At 41.7% G+C, this 8,093-nt stretch overlaps 1 long non-coding RNA gene across 1 annotated transcript in view; it reads left to right on the top strand.

The window, feature by feature from the left end:
- Positions 1–4,333, top strand: part of LOC142495834 (uncharacterized) — a 5,894-nt gene extending 1,561 nt beyond the window's left edge. The window contains exon 2 of the long non-coding RNA XR_012801829.1: positions 3,090–4,333. This is a non-coding gene — a long non-coding RNA (uncharacterized LOC142495834). The remainder of the gene's footprint in view (positions 1–3,089) is intronic.
- The last annotated feature ends 3,760 nt before the right edge of the window (positions 4,334–8,093 follow it).

The raw sequence follows: 8,093 nt of genomic DNA, 5'->3' as shown, positions 1-8,093 counted from the left end.
TCTGGTTAAGGAAACAAATCACCTGGCCAGAGCGATAAATATCCTTATTTTTCCAGTTACCTGGCTGATTACAAAAATGGTAAAAATCAAAGGATCTTCCCGAATTTGCCCTTTCTTTATCCTGCTCTCTCTCCACGGACACCCAAACTCTCCTTTGCCCAGTGTTGGTTAGTTTGTGTTATAGTGGGGGTGTACACCTTTAAAAATTAAACTTCATCACGAGCAATTGATTATATTCTTATTTTTGTAAGACCTTCAAGTTTTCTGGATAATATTTTTTTTATACATATAATAAGCCGGCGTTCCCATTATTCAACTCTCCCACAAAACTTACACACAGGTAGGATTCACTCAGGTTGAGAATAATGAGGGGCACCGATGGACTGTGACATTGTCAGTGCCAGTCAGTGTGCACTCATACTTGGTTAATCTGGCATTAGGAATTTGGGTTGTGTATCTTATATTTTTGGATTGGCAAATTATAATTTTTACTTCTTTACTTTATGCCTTTTCCCAGCCAATGCCTGTCACCAAAATTAAAGAATCCTATTTCAAAAGTCTCTTTCTCTGTCACCATTGTTCTGATAACGTTAATTCTGGTTATTGATCTGGTTATCTCTCCCAGGAGCTCTGCAATTTCTTACTTGTTTCCTCATGCCATTTAAAATAACTTTGCCATTCCAAAGCGCTGGTCTTACTTTTTTTTTTTGCAAAGTTTAGTTCGTTAGTATTTTAACTTATCCTAGTTAAAGGTGCCATCTTGTGGCCATTGTTAGTGCTTTTCATCCTTTGTTATATTTGTCCATTTCTTGATATATTTTAAAGTAAAAGAGGACCCTGTCCATTGTACATAATATTGTTGGGAGTTCCTTTCTCAGGACCCTCCTTTTCCTCAACAGAATTATTTTGGCCCATTTGAGCCACCACACAGACCACACAGATAATAACAACTGCAGAATTACGTTATCCTCACAAAGACTTTCTTTACCAAACAGTTTTGATAACAACTTATAGAATTACGTTACCCTCATGAATAATTTATTTACCACACTGTTTTGATAACAACTATAGAATTATTTTACCCTCACGAAGAATTTATTTACCACACAGTTTTTTTATCAATTGATTCTTACAATAACTCCCTCATTATCAGGGTTCCATCACCCAGACTAGACTTCAAAGAGACATAATGGCCTCATGAAACACTCACCTTTTTAAACTAAAGGCATTTCAAAAGGCCCCTACACTGGCGACACACTTTATTCGAGCTCGGCTAGTCCCACGAATTCGGGTATACCCGGGTGTATTGAGGTTTGTGACTGTTTTCTGCCCGAGTGCATTGAGGTATTTTCCAAGCAGGGATTGAAGCATTTTATTCCCGCTGGCTGCAATACTGCACAGTATATATATATATACTGCATTACAATTCATGAATTTATGGCATCTGGTAGACACGCGAAGCATTGCAGCCTATTAAATCCTAATCATTATCATTTAACAGATCAGCCGCCCATCAGCCAGGCATGAACCCAGGCTGGGAAGGCAAACGCAACGGGGCTTGTCAGAGGTGAGGAGCGGCGCATTCCAGGTATCTGCCAGGTACATACTGGGTATTTGCTCGAATAAAGTGTGTCGGTGCAGTACCTTGTCAAATGATATCCATCGTTGAGTGTCCCAGTAAGAGCCACTCTGTCTCCTTTAATCCAAGTGTCTGAGATATTGGAATCCCATCCTTGTTGCCAAAACTGTCGTTGTTTGCAAATGCACGAAGATAAGAGCAAACACGGGTCGTAGATAATGAGTTTATTGTAATATTCTGAATGATCATACAGGAGTGTCACAAGAGACTCTGCAAGGGGAGGGCCCTTGCAGCCTTTTAATACACATATGAGTTTTTTTGTCTAAAACAAGTGGCTAGGTAGAAAACAATATCTTCTCCCCAATCATTATAAAGGTCACTAAAATAAGTAAAAATTGGGTTAAAACACTCCTAATACAATGAACAAGAATTATTAGGATACAGCTTTAACTCTAACTTTGTATAACTACAGAAATACGTGCTTCTCCCTCATTTCTGGGCATTCTGGGCCCAATTTTGTCCTTGAGTCTTCTGGTAGCCAAAATGATACACTTGCAACATACAGATTTTTGCACACGAATGATTGCAGGAACATAGCATGAAACATAAGACAGAGACTTGTAAAGACAAAGACAGACAAAATGGATTCTGCACACCACCAACAACCTCGTCTCCAGAGACCCCCCCAGTCCATTTCATCAATATGTCATCCATTTCTACAGTTCATTTCAACAATGTTAAATCAACAGTCTACATAAACACTATTACATACCCCTTCATACATAGCTGCATTCACATAGTATGTAGTAGTATTAACATACTATTTGTAAGTAGGTCATGTGTTAAATACTACAAATATTGATATGTAGCCTAAACAGCTGCTTCTGATCAGTTAAACTGTCACATATACAAAGAGTCTAATGAATTCTATAATCTTATGTACTCATATTACAGATAATGTTAAGTTTACATACTTGCCCTTATTAACAACAGTCTTTTGTAAACTCTACATAGTGGCCCCTGTATCCCAGGTCGGCTCCCAGATGCCAGACCCTGCATCCCAGGCGTCCTCCCAATTAATTGAAGATGAGGCCATCAATTTTTACGAATATTGTGTGGCACCTTCTATGCCACAACTACACATTTTTATGACCATGGGACAGTTGCAGGTGTGACGGACATCGACAGAGTTTGTCTGGAAAAAAACCATACACCTATGATGTTGCAGTCACTTATAAATTGTGTTGTTGTTGTGTCAAATCATGTAATATTTGTGTGATCTCCCAAGTAATTATGTTGCTCGGCTGCATGGCAGACTTAATGGGTACCGTTTAAATGTCCTCAAATTAGTCATGCACAATTATCCAGCAGCCATTTAATTAATTATGAGTCTGACGTAATAATTTTTTGTTAGTGAAAATTAAATCAGCATGCTTTGAAACAAGGAACTATGTGACCGTTACTTTTTCTGTGACAATCAATTAATGTTCTCCTCATTTTTTAACAACAGATATACCATCTCCTGGAAGAAGAGCGGGACAATCCAATTCACCGTGTTTGTCATTCGGTACGGATCTTGAGAGTCCAGGATTAAGCCATGTCCAACCTTCTCATGACCATCTTGATCGTGCCACCAGGAACGATTGGATGAACGATTGGATTCAATTGAGCAATCAGAAGATCGTTTGTTGCAATCCCACTTATCACGTCATGAAGAATTGATGGAGGTTCATAACCAAATGCTATCCGAAATCAGAAATCTCAAAGAAGTTTTCATCAGGAATAGTGATGAGTTTAAAATACATAACAGTTCGATGCAATTGATAGCTCAAAGTTTTATGAAACAAAATGAGCTTCGTGCCTCGCAGTACGCTATCCTGCATCTTCATCTGTAGGTTCTGTAGATGGTGCAGTTTTTTCTCGACATCGATTATACATTCACCGCAACCACTAATTGCAAATTTTCCGCCACCAGTCATTGTCACGGCTCCGCAAACAATAGGAGAATTGTCTCCGCAAAAAGTTATTGATTTGTCTCCGACAACACTAATTCAAGTGTCTCCGCAAACAGGAAGTGATGCATCTCTTCAAACAGGAAGTGAAGCGTCTTCGCCAGCAGAAAATGTTATTGCACAGACACCTGAAACAACAACAACATTGAGAGGACAGAAGAGAAAACGAGTTAGAAAATACTGGAATCAAGTTTCGTCAACATGGAAAAAAATTAAACAAGCACACCCTACAGTATGAAGGCAACTGTAAACGTTAACGCAACACCCTTGACACAACAACCTTCGGTCATAATGGCACTGCCAACAGCACACTTGCCACTACAACCTTCATTCCAGTGGCTCAAGCAACATTGGCACAGACACCTGTCATCCCTCCAGTGGCTACAGTCCCATTGGCAAAGACACCTATCATCACTGCAGTGGCTCCAGTCCCATTGGCACAGACACCTGTCATCACTGCAGTGGCTCCAGTCCCATTGGCACACCAACCTGTGATCCCTCCAGTGGCTCCAGTCCCATTGGCACACTAACCTGTCATCCCTCCAGTGGCTCCAGTACCATTGGCACACCAACCTGTCATTATTCCACTACCAACAGCAACTGAAACAGCAATTGTGTGTCCAATCATGGCAAATGTTTGTGGGTGAGGTAGACAATGTACCCAAGATGCACGCAGCACACGCCCATTGACTAGGTCGCAAAGATTGCTGCATCAAAATGAATAAAAAAAACATTTGATTAACTTTTGTTTGTTGTTGTTATTGGCTAATACATACACAAACATTCTTTATTAGAAACCAACATTGTTGGTCTAATTATAATATCTGTGCTTTATAAATGTCCTTTCATAAATATAGTAACAGGGAGTACATATTCTTCAAATTTTCATTTGACAAACAAGTGCAGTAATCGCTGTCCAAACGTTCACTACATTTTTTCAAAAATTAATTTTTTTGAACAAATACACTAACATTATATTACATACACTGCATGTAAGGGGGAGAGCAACATAAAACGGATGTAGTGCACAAGTATGTACAATTAGAACCTCAAAAATTGTGTATATCCAGAATTAATACTACATACAGCTGCTCTAATTGTCTGTGTAATGCTAATTGTCAATACATCTAAAGGATACATGGATTGTGTTACCGAGCAAATGTCATGACAATATGTTTAAATATATTTTTAATGACTTCATTTGTTGACTTCATATGTAGTATTTTTTTTAATTCAAAATTAATCATTAAGCTTCACATGTCCACTTTCACTAAAATTAAAATACACTCAACATATTTTATGTGTGTGTGTATGTGTATATACAGTCATGTGAAAAAGAAAGTACACCCTCTTTGAATTCCATGGTTTTACATATCAGGACATAACAAAATTCATCTGTTCCTTAGCAGGTCTTAAAATTAGGTAAATACAACCTCAGATGAACAACAACACATGACATATTACACCATGTCATGATTTATTTAACAAAAATAAAGCCAAAATGGTGAAGCCATGTGTGAAAAACTAAGCATACCTTATGATTCAATAGCTTGTAGAACCACCTTTAGCAGCAATAACTTGAAGTAATCGTTTTCTGTATGACTTTATCAGTCTCTCACATCGTTGTGTAGGAATTTTGGCCCACTCTTCTTTACAACGTTGCTTCAGTTCATTGAAGTTTGTGGCCATTTGTTTATGCACAGCTCTCTTAAGGTCCAGCCACAGCATTTCAATCGGGTTGAGGTCTGGACTTTGACTGGGCCATTGCAACACCTTGATTCTTTTCTTTTTCAGCCATTCTGTTGCATGACCCAATTTCGGCCAAGCTTTAACTGTCGGACAGATGGCCTCACATTTGACTCTAGAATACTTTGGTATACAGAGGAGTTTCATGGTCGACTCAATGGCTGCAAGGTTCCCAGGTCCTGTGGCCGCAAAACAAGCCCAAATCATCACCCCTCCACCACCATGCTTGACAGTTGGTATGAGGTGTTTGTGCTGAGATGCCGTGTTTGGTTTTCGCCAAAAGTGGCGCTGTGCATTATGGCCAAACATCTCAACTTTGGTCTCGTCTGTCCAAAGGACTTTGTTCCAGAAGTCTTGTGGATTGTTCAGATGCAACTTTGCAAACCTAAGCCGTGCTGCCATGTTCTTTTTAGAGAGAAGAGGCTTTCTCCTGACAACCCTTCCAAACCAACCATACATGTTCAGTCTTTTTCTAATTGTACTGTCATGAACTTTAACATTGTAACTCTTGTTTTTTTTTTTTCAATTTCTCTGAGCATTGCACGGTCTGACCTTGGGGTGAATTTGCTGGGACTGTCCACTCCTGGGAAGATTGGCAACTGTCTTGAATGTTTTCCACTTTTGAATAATCTTTCTCAATGTAGAATGATGGACTTTAAATTGTTTGGAAATGGTCTTATAACCCTTCCCAGATTGATGGGCAGTAACAATTGCTTCTCTAAGATCATTGCTGATGTCTTTCCTCCCTGGCATTGTGTTAACACACCTGAATAATCCAGACCAGCAAACTGCTAAAACTTCGGCTTTTATAGAGGTGATCATACTTGCTAATGATCAATTAATTAAGGGCATTTGATTAGCAGCACCTGTCTGCTACTTAGCATCTTAATTCCTATGGAAGCAGTAAGGGTGTACTTAGTTTTTCACACATAGCTTCTCCATTTTGGCTTTATTTTTGTTAACTCATGACACAGTGTAATATGTCATGTGTTGTTGTTCATCTGAGGTTGTATTTACCTAATTTTAAGACCTGCTAAGGCAGTGGTTCCCAAACTTTTTCGGCTCAAGGCTCCCCAAGGCGATCAGGATTTTTCCGTGGTGCCCAAAGTAAAAACAAAGTTGTATATACATACCTAACAGTTGCAGTGCACAGTTGGTGTCTCTCAGGCACACACTCTCTCGGACACACTCTCTCACTCTCTCGGACACACTCTCTCACTCTCTCGGACACACACTCTCACTCTCTCGGACACACACTCTCACTCTCTCGGACACACACTCTCACTCTCTCGGACACACACTCTCACTCTCTCGGACACACACTCACTCAGACACACACTCTCTCAGACACACACTCTCTCAGACACACACTCTCTCAGACACACTCTCAGACACACACTCTCACTCTCTCAGACACACACTCTCTCAGACACACTCTCAGACACACACTCTCACTCTCTCAGACACACACTCTCACTCTCTAAGACACACACTCTCACTCTCTAAGACACACACTCTCACTCTCTCAGACACACTCTCACTCTCTGACACACACACTCACTCACACACACACTCTCTCAGACACACACTCTCTCAGACACACACTCTCTCAGACACACTCTCAGACACACACTCTCACTCTCTCAGACACACACTCTCACTCTCTAAGACACACACTCTCACTCTCTAAGACACACACTCTCACTCTCTCAGACACACACTCTCACTCTCTAAGACACACACTCTCACTCTCTAAGACACACACTCTCACTCTCTCAGACACACTCTCACTCTCTGACACACACACTCACTCACACACACACTCTCTCTCAGACACACACTCTCTCAGACACACACTCTCTCAGACACACTCTCAGACACACACTCTCACTCTCTCAGACACACACTCTCACTCTCTAAGACACACACTCTCACTCTCTAAGACACACACTCTCACTCTCTCAGACACACTCTCACTCTCTGACACACACACTCACTCACACACACACACTCTTTCGGACACACACTCACTCTCTCGGACACACTCTCACTCTCTCGGACACACACTCTCACTCTCTCGGACACACACTCACTCTCTCGGACACACACTCTCACTCTCTCGGACACACACTCTCACTCTCTCGGACACACACTCTCACTCTCTCGGACACACACTCTCACTCTCTCGGACACACACTCTCTCTCTCTCGGACACACTCTCTCTCTCGGACACACTCTCTCTCTCGGACACACTCTCTCTCTCGGACACACTCTCTCTCTCGGACACACTCTCTCTCTCGGACACACTCTCTCTCGGACACACTCTCTCTCGGACACACTCTCTCTCGGACACACTCTCTCTCGGACACACTCTCTCTCGGACACACTCTCTCTCGGACACACTCTCTCTCTCTCTCTCGGACACACTCTCTCTCGGACACACTCTCTCTCGGACACACTCTCTCTCGGACACACTCTCTCTCGGACACACTCTCTCTCTCTCTCTCGGACACACTCTCTCTTGGACACACTCTCTCTCGGACACACTCTCTCTCGGACACACTCTCTCGGACACACTCTCTCTCGGACACACTCTCTCTCGGACACACTCTCTCTCGGACACACTCTCTCTCGGACACACTCTCTCTCGGACACACTCTCTCTCGGACACACTCTCTCTCGGACACACTCTCTCTCGGACACACTCTCTCTCGGACACACTCTCTCTCGGACACACTCTCTCTCGGACACACTCT

This window comes from Ascaphus truei, chromosome 5 (genome assembly GCF_040206685.1).
Source record: "Ascaphus truei isolate aAscTru1 chromosome 5, aAscTru1.hap1, whole genome shotgun sequence".
NCBI classification, from domain to species: Eukaryota; Metazoa; Chordata; class Amphibia; order Anura; family Ascaphidae; genus Ascaphus; species Ascaphus truei.
Note: the sequence above shows the minus strand (reverse complement) of the source record. Positions and strands in the feature narration are given on the sequence as shown.